This window comes from Cibotium barometz, chromosome 31, assembly GCF_041138505.1.
Source record: "Cibotium barometz isolate CiBa-2024 chromosome 31, ASM4113850v1, whole genome shotgun sequence".
Lineage (NCBI taxonomy): Eukaryota > Viridiplantae > Streptophyta > Polypodiopsida > Cyatheales > Cibotiaceae > Cibotium > Cibotium barometz.
Window position 1 is genome coordinate 39,034,934 of NC_141076.1, and position 14,867 is coordinate 39,049,800.

The window sequence follows — 14,867 nt, forward strand, 5'->3', positions numbered from 1 at the left end:
ATGCATGTGGGGAAGGCACACATGTTTGTTAAGACCCTAAGCCCCACACCCCCTGCCCATTACACCTGAAGACTATCAAGTATGATGATGTGTGTCCTTATTACACATTTATGCCAAGAGGATGTGGCATAGTCAATAGCAAAGAGGAGCAAAGGATAAAGGACATGTGGAGAAGTCATACATAGATATGAGAAGCCTAAATCCCAACCGCCCCGCCCCGCCCCACCCCACCCCACCCTTCCACACCTAAGACCATCAAGTAACGATGATTTGTCTCCTCCTCTAGGTTAAAGAAGGTAGGGTAGTAAGATAACGAATAATAATACCAAAACTCCCATTGTGTACTGCAAAGTACACTCAATGTGTGCGTTGAGATGTGCATGCAAGGGTAGAGTGCTCCCTCTCTAGATTCTACAACTACATGAAAGCTTCACTCTAGGCTTAGGGTCTTAACAAACATGTGTGCCTTCCCCACATGCATAAAGATGATTTGAAAGATGTGGACCACCTTGTTTGCGACGGTTGGAAGTTGTCAACGTTTTACACCCCTTTAGGAGGACCTTAATCTTGTTGTCCTTTAAAAGGAGCGCTCTTCAGCTCCATTAACAGAAATTGTGAGCTCTCAACTACTCTACCTTCACGTAGTTACAGCTCGCTTGCCTTTAGCACTCTTCTGCAATGGCCAGTTACTACCTTCTTCTCCTTGCAGTCCTCCTCCTCACCACTTCAAGTTCTGTGGCAGCCCAATACTCAGTTTGGAGGCAAGCTCACGCCACATTCTATGGAGGCAGCGATGCATCCGGAACAATGGGTAGGTGTTAATTGCATCCATGCTTTTCATGCAGTGAGCTCTCGCAAGTCTTGCTCTTCATTAAATCAAGCTTAGCATAATTTCGAGGAATGCATGCCTTATACTATGAAGGCAATATATGCTTTAATTTCGAGTAATTATGCATGCCTTAATACATATCTCCTATGAAGCTGGCGTTAGTGTAATTGCGCGGGGTTAAACATTGCTTTGTGCAGGCGGTGCGTGTGGCTATGGGAACCTGTATAGCGAAGGCTACGGAACAAGCACGGCGGCATTGAGCAGTGTGCTGTTTAATGATGGGCTGCAATGCGGGGCGTGCTTTGAGATAAGGTGTTGGAACGACGAGCAATGGTGTTTGCCGGGGAACCCATCGGTGATAGTCACGGCCACCAACTTCTGTCCGCCCAACTGGGCCCTCGCCAGCGACGACGGAGGCTGGTGCAACCCCCCTCGCACGCATTTCGACATGGCCGAGCCAGCCTTCCTCAAGCTCGCACAATACAAAGCCGGCATCATTCCCGTTGAATACCGAAGGTAATCGTCAACCTTTCCCTTCTCTCTCTCTATTCCACGTGGCTTTTCTACCCTTCTCACCCCTTGCTTGTATTCCACGTGGCTTCTATCCTTTGCATGGTAGTAGGATTCCAAATATTTGTAGCTTTTTAATCCTTTGCATTGCAAGATGGCCTCTTGGTGAGCAAAGGATACATTTCAGCCGCTCATACTTCTAGGGGGCATTTTTTTAAAGTGATCTCACCCCTACAAATGGCAATCCCTCATATCACATTTTTAGCGTCAAACAGTATTAAAGCTGAGGCTTCATTAGAAAGAACTGATCAGCAATTCTTATGTATCTAAATTGCTCTTATGGTAAGGTGTGCGTGTGTGCTATTGTGGTATTTTAAGTGCTCCTATGGTAAGGTGTTGGGTGTGTGTTATTGTGATGTTCTAAGTGCTCAATATATGCGCCAAATGTGTGGGTAGATGTAGTTTACAAGCTAATGTGATGGTGTTGCTAACCTAAATCCAAGTATTTCAAGATGTGCAAGAAATTAATGGAGCAATTTGGTTATGGGTTGTGCAGGGTGCCTTGCGTGAGAGAAGGGGGCATTCGGTTCACCATAAATGGCTTCCAATACTTCACTTTGGTGCTTATTTCGAATGTGGGAGGCAGTGGGGATGTAAGCCAAGTTTTCATAAAGGGCTCTAAGACAGGGTGGATTCAGATGACCCGAAATTGGGGGCAAAATTGGCAATCCAATGTAGTGCTTGTTGGCCAGCCACTCTCCTTCAAGCTCTCCACTAGCGATGGCAATGTTGTCACCTCGTACAATGTAGCACCCTCTAATTGGCGATTTGGCCAAACTTTCATCAGCAACCAAGTCGAAGATTAAGCTGCAACAAAGCAAATGATATAATCCTACCTATACATGGCCTTAAACCTAAAATTCTTATAGCTAATAACAATTAATTTACCATGCTACCTGCTTGATTTGTACATTAATTGTCTGTATTTTTAGAAGAAGTTTCTTGAAGTAGCTTGCAATGAAGCTTAGAACGCAGCTCGCGCGACTGATTCGGAGCTCACATAGAATGTTTGCACAGATTCTTCCCACGTTGTCACTCATAAGTAGCATTGTTTAGTTTGCACAGTTTGAAAGTTATCCTACAATTAGTCCCAAATTGAGGGGAACTCTCATTAGGAACAAAGTAGCATAATTATACATATCTAGTCTCCAAGAACAAGAGAGCTAGTGTATGTTTCAATACAAAGCACAAAATCATCTCAAGAAATTATATGTATTATGGGGGCCATTTAATACAAAGTAAAGTTCTTAAATTCCCTATGCCACGATCAGTATGGACATATAAGAAACTTTCTTCTCCATTTGTAGTAAACTGAAACTCTCTTGTAGCTTTATAACACTTTTTCAACACAAAGTTAGCAGTCATTGTTCTTATATGTGCCTATTTAAATTGTAGAAATTCTAGTTAACCATCTATGAGCCTCACTACCCATCATAACCTGTTGATGTTATGCCTGAACTAAACACACGCAGGGGGGGTGACTCTGACACCTCAGCATATACTCCACACAAAAAACAGTCAGACATTTAAAACCCCTTATGCTACCCATACAGTGAGGATTTTGCACGTGGACCCACATAGATTGGGATGAAATGCACATGAACCCATGCACGCTACCCACCAACAATGATGCAGCATCCTATTTTTACCCCCTGATATAATATGTGCGAAAAGCCGTTCGCTTACACAAAAATCGTGAAAAAATGTGCATGTAGGTAGGCAGTTACTTTACAATACTTTGGGGTGGCATTGTTCATCCTTTACCTACATGATTTACCCATACTTCGGGAACAAAACACAAGCTACATAGGTCTTGCCTGCCTCAACACGAGCCAAGCTCGTTAACTATACAACCTGTCAAACCTACATGCATGTGAAATGGTCATGCACTACATAACTAGCCTTGGTCTAGGCTACTGTACCTTTTGAAACCTTTTAATATTTTTTACCATTTTATCGTTTAATGATAATACGCATCTACCTTGGAGATTTCAAGCTTGCATTCTCCCATATCTTAGACTCCATTTAAACGATGATAATACACATCTAACTTGGAGATTTCAAGCTTTCATGGAAACCTTCTCCCATATCTTAGACTCCATGTAAACAATGTTTACATGTCTCTAGACTACTCCATGTAAAAGAGTCTTCTCTCCCTTCCTTGATGATAATACACATCTACCTTGGAGATTTCAAGCTTCCATGGCGACCTTCTCCCGTATCTTAGACTCCATGTAAACATTGAGAGAGGGTGTTGGAAGATACAAGCCAAGCTTGTCAAACATACGCCTGGCAGTAAAGTGGGATCCCACACGGGGTTGCGGCACTTCATACAACCCAGCACTGCACTCGCACATTCTCATCCTCCATGGGGCTATTTGGGGTTGAGCATTGGATGGCTTCGTCGCCCTTGAAGGCGTGCATTGGATGGCTTGGTCGCGTGCAGTCACACCCAGACAAGCTGGCGGGCCGGAGTTACACATACTTTGCGGAGAGATTGCACGTGCCTCCATCAATGCAAGCCATGGTATATATAGCCATCCATTCTAATTTCTTTTTGGTCATGGAATTGGAAAGGCATTGGTAAGACTGAAGCACTCACATTCTCATTCTCGTTGAGGTTGAGCACGTGATGGTCAGGGGGACAGGCCGACAGGTCGTGGGGCGCAGTGTTGAATCCTGGCATGCATGTCCGTTTCTTGGGGATGAAATTGCACATACTTTATAAGTTACACGTACATAACCTACATAATTCATCCATCTGTACTTTGGGGTGAGATTGCAGATGCATCCATCAATGTACACTGTTAAACCCATACATTTACATAATTAGGATAAACATGCATCATTAATAATCCATACATTATGAGCGATTTGGTTTTAACTACCTGTATTGACATTCCCTGCTTGAACAGTCCATACAAGATCAGCTTGTCGGCATCAGTGGTGATCTCTGGCAGCTTCAAGGCGTCCTTCGAGGCCTTGTTAAAATCCTCCTGCAAAGCTCAGAAAGTGATTTCAGCTCACTTATGCATGCATCTTCCGTCATTTCTACAAACGCAGTATACGACTTATGGTAAAGCAGTGGGAAATAAGCTCAAGCTAATTATAATTAGCTCTTGTGGATCAACTAAATTGATTCATTAAACTGAAAATTAAGGCAATCCGGTCTTCTTTAGCATGCATCATAGAATTCGCACGATGCGTCTAGAAGCCAAGCAGGAGCATAGCCAATTGCTTTCCCTGATTAATATTTCTTCCAGAAGTGCATTCTTAAAGGCCCATCAATAGTATACCGATTTAAATGTCCCCTTACCAACACCCTTCTAACTACAACTAGAAGTAGTTGATGCGTTCATTTTTTGAGAAGACATTTATAACATTTAATTACATGTTTGTCTCCTTTCCTAACTTCTTAATATAGTAGCCTTTTCTTTGAAAAGAAAAAAAAAACAACCACCCAAAACGTTTTTTTCTCCCCTTCAATTACATAGATGGGAATATGCTGAAAAAAAGCAAGCCATGCCTAAGGTGTTAAGCTTTTCTTAATGGTGTTTCTTTTCTTAGCATCGATGAATCGATGATATTCCAGAAGTTGTTTGAACGCGTTTCTTCGTGCATGAGTCAATGATATTCAACAAGCTGAGGTAAAGCATTGGATTAGGAGAGTAGATCTAAAGAGTGCCAGCCATTACTGTGCATCACAATCTCTCTCTCTCTCTCTCTCTCTCTCTCTCTCTCTCTCTCTCTCTCGCATAGGTCCAAGAGGAGGAGAGCATAATCTCCCTCTCTCTCTCTCCCTCTCTCTTTTTCGTGCGTAGGTGTTGATCCCTCTCTCCCTCCTGTCCTACCTACAGCGGTGAAGTGTGCACATTCTTTGTCTCTCTATCTAAGTCATTAGAGGTCTGCATGTTGACGACAAGACAAAGAGATGTATGTGCGCAAGTTCTCAATCAATCTCTCTCTCTGTCATGAAGGGGTACGACACCGGGATGCCTGGGAGCCCTAATGTCACGCATTAATAAGCACTAGCCAAATACAAGAAACCTGGCCAAAGATTTTTATCATTGACTTTTTTTTTCAAGAATGAATTTTTAATACTATAGTTATAAAATTGGCATCTAGTATGTATCCTTGGAAACAAAGTTTGATTCTCTCTCTCTCTCTCTCTCTCTCTCTCTCTCTCTCTCTCTCTCTCTCTCTCTCTCTCTCTCTCTCTCTCTCTTAAGTTCACTTGTTCCATATCAACATGGGGCCATCCCATCATAACTATGGTTGGTCACATCCATGCCCACAATATGCCATTTGTATTTGTTGAGCCCCTACAACAATCAAAGTTGCACACATGGAGTGTGCGTGTTTTTACACTTTAACCTCCGTGGGGGTGTATCTCACATACTCCTTGACTAGCTTGTGGTACCATCTGCATAGCCTGGGCTTCAGTGGGCTTCATCCTCTCAATCACTGCATTCATGGGTGTAGCCTCCACTCTACGAATCTCCGGCTGTGCTACAACTAGAATCATCCCCAGATGATTCATCCGTTGCAACTTCCAATCCTTTGATTTGGCAATCTCCACCGCATTCTCATAAGGCCTGGGCTTCTTTAATTCCACCTTCCAGCAACGAATACTCCTCTTAAGCCTGGCTACAAACTTATTTTTCTTCATCATGTCAGGAGGTACCTGGTCTTCCCCTAAAGCCCTGCATAAAGTCTACCACAACAAAGAGAATTTCTTCACATAATCATGATTCAAACTCACCCTGTATCAGAGCTTGCATCTCATGCCAAACCTTGTCGAGGTCTTCTACCTTCTTGAACTTGTTGTGTGCTATCTTTAATCCATTTTCCGTCATATCGATACTACGTGGAACAGCAACCCTCAATGACTCCTCATAAGCTCTGTACCAGGTCCTTGCATCCCCTTTCAAGCAGATGCTCAGTAGCCGCAACACCTGTACCGACTCATTGATGTGGTTGCTTATGCACGCAACCTCCATTCTTTCAAGGAAATCTGCCACATCTTCATTAGGACTACCATAAAACTCTGGATAAGACATCATTTTAACCCCCAAACTTCACCTCAAATCCCAAGAAAAACTTACCTGAAACCCTCAACTCCTAGGGCATACACCCTTGTAAACTGAAGAAAATACCAGAGCTATTCCTCAGTGGGGGCACTAGAAAACTGTCAGGTCAGTAGGAAAAGGAGAAATGCCTCTATAGCTACCTACCCAGCAGCCTTGGAAGACACAACAAACTCAAGGGGCACCACCAGCACGATGCTCGAAATAGAAATCTCTCAAAACACCACACAGAGATACCTCAAAAACCCTGTATTCCACAAGATAATGAAAACCCGCACACTTATCCACAAATAATGCAAAAAAGAAGATCCCTCTTTCACAAATTAGCTGGCTCCACTCGGCTTCCTTCACTCCCTTCAGCTACTAGTGGCCTCCTTTTGCATCCTAAAGGTGACCACCCTTACACCAGCTTCTTCTCTACATGCATGCTACCGGTCTCTACACTTCAAGCCTGTCGACATTGCCACCTTATCTTTAGCAGCAGCCACAAACACCTTCAGCTCCCTTGTGTGTCGGTGTTTCCCAGTCGCCCCACCAGCAGCAGCAAGCCTTCCTCTCTACAGCACCTCAGCTTCGCCACACACAAACAAACAAGGCCACCTTCTCTCGTCTACGGCGGCCCAGCAGCCACTGTGCGTTGCCAAGACGGCTTCACCCTCTTCGTTAGCACTGCACAATCACCCGAGAGACCTTGTTTCTACCTTCATCACACGGCGGCCACACCTTCGACTATCTTCGGCTCCATCTCCGTAGAATCCCCAGCAAGGCGATCACTGTAACCCCTTATGCCTGGCGTCTTTGCCACCCTTCGCTACTCGTTGCAGTTGCCTCCACGCCTACTACTATCAGCTGCTCTCACCTAGAGCCTTTTTGCACAAGATGGCCCCTACACTTCTATGATCACCTGCGAGGCGACGACCTGCCTGTCTCTGCTCTCTCACCCAGAGCGACTCACCAAGCACTCTAGCCTCTACTTCCCACTGTCGAGGCAACCACACGTAAGCTTTCTTCAGTAGAAGCCCTGTCCTCTGCAGCTCCCCCCACCAGTAGAAGCCCTCCGGCTCCTCACCAGTGTATCCTTCACGATTCGCCTGTGAGGCTGCAGCTAGCTACACAACAAAGGCCTTCTTTTCCGTCTTGCGCTCCTGGCTCCAAAGGCGGCTCTCTTTCAAAAGGCGTCTCTCTGTCTTCTACCCGGCGGCTCACTCTCCGCAGCTTTCACCTCCTGATCAGCCTTGCACTTACACACCTTCCCTTCTCCATTAGCTCTCTCTCCCAAAGTCTTCTCTGTCTAAGCGGCCACCGCCCTCCCTCCTTTTGCCAACCTTCATAAAGGTTGTGCTGGCGAGACAAGCTGGCATCAAAGGAAGCGCCCAGCTGGCTCCTTTGTTGCTTGCCACTTGGTGGTATTATATATATATATGTATATATATATTTTTCAAAGGTGCTTCCCATGCCATACTGCAATGCCTATTTAGGCCTTCATCAAGATCTTTTGAACACCGAAATCGACACACATACTACGTCTCATCACCATGCCTATCATGCCCAAACCCCCTGCGATGTGGAGACATACGACCATTCCAAGTCTGCACAGTACATCCAAGACACCCTCTTGACAAATGGAAAGCTCATACAATAAAAGCTTCAAGTCTCAAACAGCTGCTTCAAAGAAAAATGCATATACTAACTCACTCCAAAGCCATTCAGTCTGTACATTTGCCAGGGCATTCAGGGCAAAGTTTTATTGCATACCACGCATCCCATATGTACACAGACTCAAAACACCTTTACAGAATTTGGCCTAACAATGGTTATGTGGCACATCACTATGCATACATGGCAAAGGTTGTGCAGGTTGTAGAGCCCACATGCATTGATGAGGCTGTTGGAAATGTGTGTTGGGAGAAAGCTATGGATGAGGAGATGGATGCACTATATGGAAATGAGACTTGGGATTTAGTGCAATTGCCAGAAGACAAGAAAGCCATTGGATGCAAGTGGGTGTACAAAGTAAAACATAACAGTGATGGAAGCATAAGCAGGTACAAGCCTAGATTGGTAGTAGCCAAAGGATATGCACAGACATATGGCATTGACTATGAGGAAACTTTCAACCCAGTTGCCAAGATGGCAACAGTGAGAGTTGTGATAGCAGTGGCTGCGTCAAAGAAATGGTCTTTACATCAGATGGATGGAAAGATTGCATTCTTGCATGGGGATTTGCAAGAAGAGATGTATATGTTACAGCCACCTGGTTATGAGGATGTAGTTGAAAGAACGGTAGAGGGAGAGGAGACACACACACAGGAGCAAACCCTAATGTAAATTGCAAACCCTAACCATAGAGGGAAGCCATGTCCACTCTCACACAAAGCATAATGCACTAATCCATAATCCACACAACACACAATGAGTTGTGTCCACACTCTACTAACCCTAGCTAATGTCCACACACTATGACCAGCTGGACACGCGGTCATTTATGTCTCACGCATGTTCCTACCTAATCTGCCCCAGCACATAGCATAGCTGGCTCACACTGACATCGAGCTTGAATCTCAACAGCCCCTCTCAAGCTCATGATGTACTGCCGATGAAGATGTAGATGAGCTTGGGATATCAAGACTCTCAACACTCCCCCTCAAGCTCATCCCATGTACTCCCAACATAGTTTGGAAGTAAAACTTCTCCCTGCTAATTGGCTTCGTAAAGATGTCTGCCACCTGCTCATCAGTCTTCACATAGTGAAGATCAACTGTACCATCCAGCACCTTCTCTCTGACAAAGTGATAATGGACCTCTATGTGTTTGGTCCTCGCATGAAACACTGGATTCTTTGCCAACTGTATACTGCTCATGTTGTCACAATGAATGACAACTTTGCCACCAATAGGCTCACATAAATCTGTCAAGAGACTCTTTAACCGTATAGCCTCACATATAGCAATGGTGGCTGCACCCCTGTACTCAGCCTCTGTACTGGATAAAGCAACTGTAGGTTGCTTCTTGCTACTCCAACTCACCACGGCACTTCCAAGTGTAAAAGCATATCCACTAGTAGACCTCCTGTCATATGCGCTACCTGCCCAATCAGCATCTGTGTAGCCATGTATGTCCAAGCTTTTACCACTCTCATAGAATAAACCATAATGTGCTGTGGTCTTCACATATCTCATGATGCGTCTCACTGCATCCAAATGTGGTTTCCTGGGGCTCTGCATAAACTGGCTGACTAGCCCCACAGCATAACTCAAATCCGGGCATGTGATAGTCATATATATGAGACTACCAACCATCTTCCTGTACATAGAAGGATCATCCAATTCCTCGCCATAATCAGCCCGCAACTTCACATTTTGCTCCAATGGTGTACTCATAGGCTTACACCCTGTCATGCCATACTTTGCCAACATATCCAATGCATATTGGCGCTGTACTAACCAAGTACCTGCATGATCTTTCACCACTTCAATGCCAAGGAAATATCTCAACTCACCAAGATCTTTCATGTCAAATTTCCCACTCAAAGCTTTCTTGACATACATCACATCTGCACCATGATCACCTGTGATGATAATCAAATCATCCACATAGATGACTAGTAAAACAATCCCATGTTGTGTCTTCTTCACATAGAGTGAAGAATCTGCTGTAGAAATCTGAAAACCAAGTGAGATAAGATATCTGCTCATCTTATCACTCCAAGCACGAGGTGCTTGCTTTAGACCATACAATGCCTTTTTCACCTGCATACGTGAGTGGGATATCTAGGGTGTACATACCCTTCTGGCTGTGCCATGTACACTTCCTCTTGTAGATCTCCATTCAGAAATGCATTCTTAACATCCATCTGATGCATTGCCCAGCCATTAGCTGTAGCCATAGCAATGACTGCTCTCACTGTGCCCATCTTAGCCACTGGACTAAACGTCTCATCATAATCCAAACCTTGGGTCTGTGCATAACCCTTTGCTACCAATCTTGCTTTATGTCTTTCAATAGAACCATCAGATTTGCACTTCACTTTGTAAACCCATTTACATCCAATAACATTCTTGTCCTTTGGTAGTGCAACCAAATCCCATGTATCATTATGGACCAATGCGTCCATCTCAACATCCATTGCTTTTTCCCATACATGCTCTCCAATAGCCTCTGTATAGCAACTCTGTATAGCATGTAGGTTCCACATGCTTCACCATAGATGTCATATATGCATAATGCATAGCAAAATCTCTATATGTCAATCTGTCAACAGGATATCTGACTCTCTGGGATCTCCGCAATGCCTGCGGGTCACTCTGTACACCTGTAACTCTAGCATGTGGTGGCACATATCTGTCCTGCCTAGCACCAGGTGTGCGTAAAACAGGTATGCCAAGCTCCTCATCCAAACTCTCAGAACTAGATGACTCATAACCTGTGATTCCAATTCCTTCGACTTTCTTCTTTCCTTTGTCCATAGCACTACTCCCAGTGCTTACACTCTCATGCCTCAAACGTCCTGACCATGGACGTACACTGCTACTCTCAGCTTCTGCTGGCCCAGACATAGTAGTAGAACTAGAACTTGCTTGTGGTGGCAAGTTCTCATGAACATCAGCCTCAAGTGACTCAATAACACCCTCATCTTTTGCTTTGTACCAACTAGCAAGCTCATCAAACACCACATCACGTGAGATGACCACTTGTCTAGTTTGTGGATTATAACATTTGTATGCCTTTCGATCCTGTGCATATCCAACAAATACACATTTCTCTGCTTTAGGATCCAACTTCCTTCTTCTTTCATCAGGCACATGTACATAAGCTATGCATCCAAAAACTTTAAGATGTCCAATGTCTGGCCTGTAACCTGTGAGCCGCATCTCTAGCGTGCTTCCATGAATGGCTGCTATAGGTGTTTTGTTCAATATATATACTGCAGTAGCACATGCTTCTGCCCAATAGTAATCTGGCATGCTCTTTTCATTGAGCATACCCTTGCCACTTCACATATGACTCTATTCTTTCTCTCAGCCACACCATTCTGCTGAGGTGTATACCTGCAAGTCAATTGTCTTCTTATTCCATGCTTCCTCAAGAAATGCTCAAAAGCTTTTGAGGTGTATTCACCACCTCCATCTGTCCTCAGACATTTAATCCAACAGCCATACTGCTTTTCTGCAAAAGCTTTGAAATCCATGAATTTTTCCAACACTTCACTCTTCTCTTTCAGAAAGTATATCCATGTCATCCTGCTAAAATCATCTATGAATGTAACATAGTATAAACTGCCTTTGATAGATGGGTTTTGTACAGGACCCCATACATCACTGTGTACTATCTCAAGTGGCCTGTTACTCATATTTCCTTCTCTAGGAAACCTCAACCTTGCCTGCTTCCCAAACTGACAGGCTTCACAAACATGCATATGTCCATCATATTTGAACCTAGGCAATCCATTGACAATGCCTCTTGTTTGCATGTTCTTTAATCCCTGTATATTGACATGGCCAATCCTCTTGTGCCACATATCAATGTCCTGTACCACATTCCTGTTCTTTGAGAACATGGCTGATTTTAGCTCAGGAATTCCAGCATCCAGCTTAAACAATCTTCCTTCTTTCTTGCCTTTAGCAATCACTCTACATCCATGTTTGAAGTCTTCAACGAAGCATCCATGCTCGTTGAAACGAACCTGTAATCCCTGTTCCACCATTTGACCAACTGAGGCCAAGCTTTTAGTGATCGAAGGCACATACAGCACATCTGACATAGACTTTGTCTGACCATTGTGCATGACCAATGGTACACTTCCAACATGTGTAATGACATGCTGGGTATCATCACCTGTTTCCACATAGCCTTTTACTTCCATAGGCTTCATATGCTCAAACCATTCACCATGACATGTCATATGGTTTGATGCTCCTGAGTCCATATACCATGTATCATCATTCTCAGCATTTGTTGTCATAGAACCCACAACATGCTTCATGGCAAACAAATGATTTGCAGTTCCATCATTGCTACTTGATGCATAGTTACCACCATGTTGTGCATAGTTTTCACCATAATGACCACCACATTGTGCTCTTCCCCCTCTCAAATCATTCTGTTTGCGGAAACAATCTCTCGCCATATGACCATATTTGCCACAATAATGGCATTCCACATCTTGCATAGAATTTTGTTGACCTTGCCAACGTCCTCGACCACGGGGGGTACCTCTGCCTCGCTGAGGTGCATATCCACGACCACCTCGAGCACCATATGAAGGCTGAAAATTCTGTTGTGGAGGTCTGTCCTGCCATCCACGACCATTACCACCACGTCCACGTGATGCAAATCTCCCCCCGCCTCTAAAGCCTCTCTGCGAGTAGAAAGCCTGATTTCTGCCATCATCATGGCTAGTAGATGCATCCAGAAATGAATCACTGAACTTGATTTCCTCAACCAACAAGAGTGAAACCAACTCATCGAAGTCGGGTAAACCTGTACTCCTCACTGAGATAGATGTATCCAATGATTTTATATTCACGTGATCACAAGATTTTTTTTGTTAATAACACTTATGAACATGTTATTCACATGTTCACATGTGAATAACACTTGTGAACATGTTATTCACATGTTTTCATGTTCTCAAAATAGCAGGTTACCAGTGACCTGGTAACCTGCTGAAGCCCGTCGGGCTTTTTGTTTTCCCGGCGGGAAAAAAAGTTAAAAAAATGGTCAAAATATTTTCATGTTCACAGTCATTCCTACCATTTTTGGGCCTTCTAGACTCATTTATGATGTCAAAAGTTCAAAATTCTTTGTACAAAAAAAGTTATCTCTAAATTTATCACCTTAAGCTCGATTACCATCTTATTATACTTCCAATTGAGTCTAATTAACATCAATTAATATCCAATTGAGTCCAATTGGTATCAATTAAGTCTAATTGGGTGTCAATTGATCGATTGGGCTCAATTGACATCAATTGACACCCCATTGGACTCAATTGGGCTTAATTAGACTTAATTGGATTCAATCAATTGACACCCAATTGGACACAATTGGGCTTAATTGGACTCAATTGACATCGATTAACACCCAATTGATGTCAATTGAGCTCAATTGACATCAATCCTAGTCAATTGATATCCAATTGATGCCAATTGAGCCGAATTGACACCAATTGCACTCAATTGGTACCCCATTGATGTCAATTGAGTCCTCAATTAACATCAATTAACACCCAATTGAGTCCAATTGACATCAACTAATACCCAATTGAGTCAAATTGATATCAATTAAGTATAATTGGGTGTCAATTAATCAATTCGACTCAACTGATATCAATTGACATCCAATTGGACTCAATTGACATCAATTGGGTGTCAATTGAGTCCAAGTGACACCCAATTAATATCAATTGCATCCAATTGGGCTTAATTGACATCAATTCACACCTAATTAATGTCAATTGAGTCCAATCCGGTTCAATTCATACCCAATTGATGTCAATTGGGCTCAATTGACATCTAATTGATGTTAATTGGACTCAATTGACATCAATTAACACCCAATTGATGTCAATTGAGCTCAATTGACATCAATCGTAGTCAATTGACACCCAATTGATGCCAATTGAGCCGAATTAAGCTTAATTGATATTAATTACACTCAATTGGCACTCAATTGATATCAATTGAGTTCGATTAGACTCAATTAACATCAATTAATATCTAATTAAGTTTAATTAATATTAATTAATACTTAATTGAGTCAAATTGATATCAATTAAGTCTAATTGGGTGTCAATTGATCAATTGGGCTCAATTGATACCAATTGACATCCAATTGGACTCAATTGACATCAATTGGGTGCCAATTGAGTCCAAGTGACACCCAATTGATATCCATTGCATCCATGCTCGGGCTTTGGAAAAAATTGGGTTAGTACTTTTCTTGGGGTCCCGAAGAGGCCCATCCTCCACCTGCCTTTTCTTCTTCTTCCGCAGCTCTCCTGCAAACAAATTGGAGGGTCTCTTCCATATCTGGGTCCAACTCCTCTTCAGTATGTACACATTTGTCGATGCGGCTTGGCTCTCCAGTTGGAGCACTAACATGACTTAATGACATCAGTACCTGGGATAGCAATAGGAAATCAAGTTAGGAGCACAGGTAGTTAATATGATCACAATGATCATGGATAATCATGTCTGAGGATAACATGTTATAGCAACCAAAATTACCTTGTGTGATCTCAGAACCAGGTAGGTGTCTCCCTCAGGATGCCTCTATCACCAAGCACATCAGTTTTTCAGCAGACAGACTACAACCCTCAAAGTTTTTGTATTTCATCATCAAGGCATCTAGGTCGAAGGGGGCATCCACATCATGCATGG

At 43.2% G+C, this 14,867-nt stretch overlaps 1 pseudogene across 1 annotated transcript; it reads left to right on the top strand.

Moving 5' to 3' along the window:
- The first annotated feature begins 639 nt into the window (after positions 1 to 639).
- On the top strand, positions 640 to 2,205 carry LOC147620842 (expansin-A16 pseudogene; annotated as a pseudogene). The gene is made up of 3 exons (XR_015270041.1): positions 640 to 811; positions 1,027 to 1,345; positions 1,896 to 2,205. The product of XR_015270041.1 is annotated as an expansin-A16 pseudogene (transcript).
- Positions 2,206 to 14,867: the final 12,662 nt, after the last annotated feature.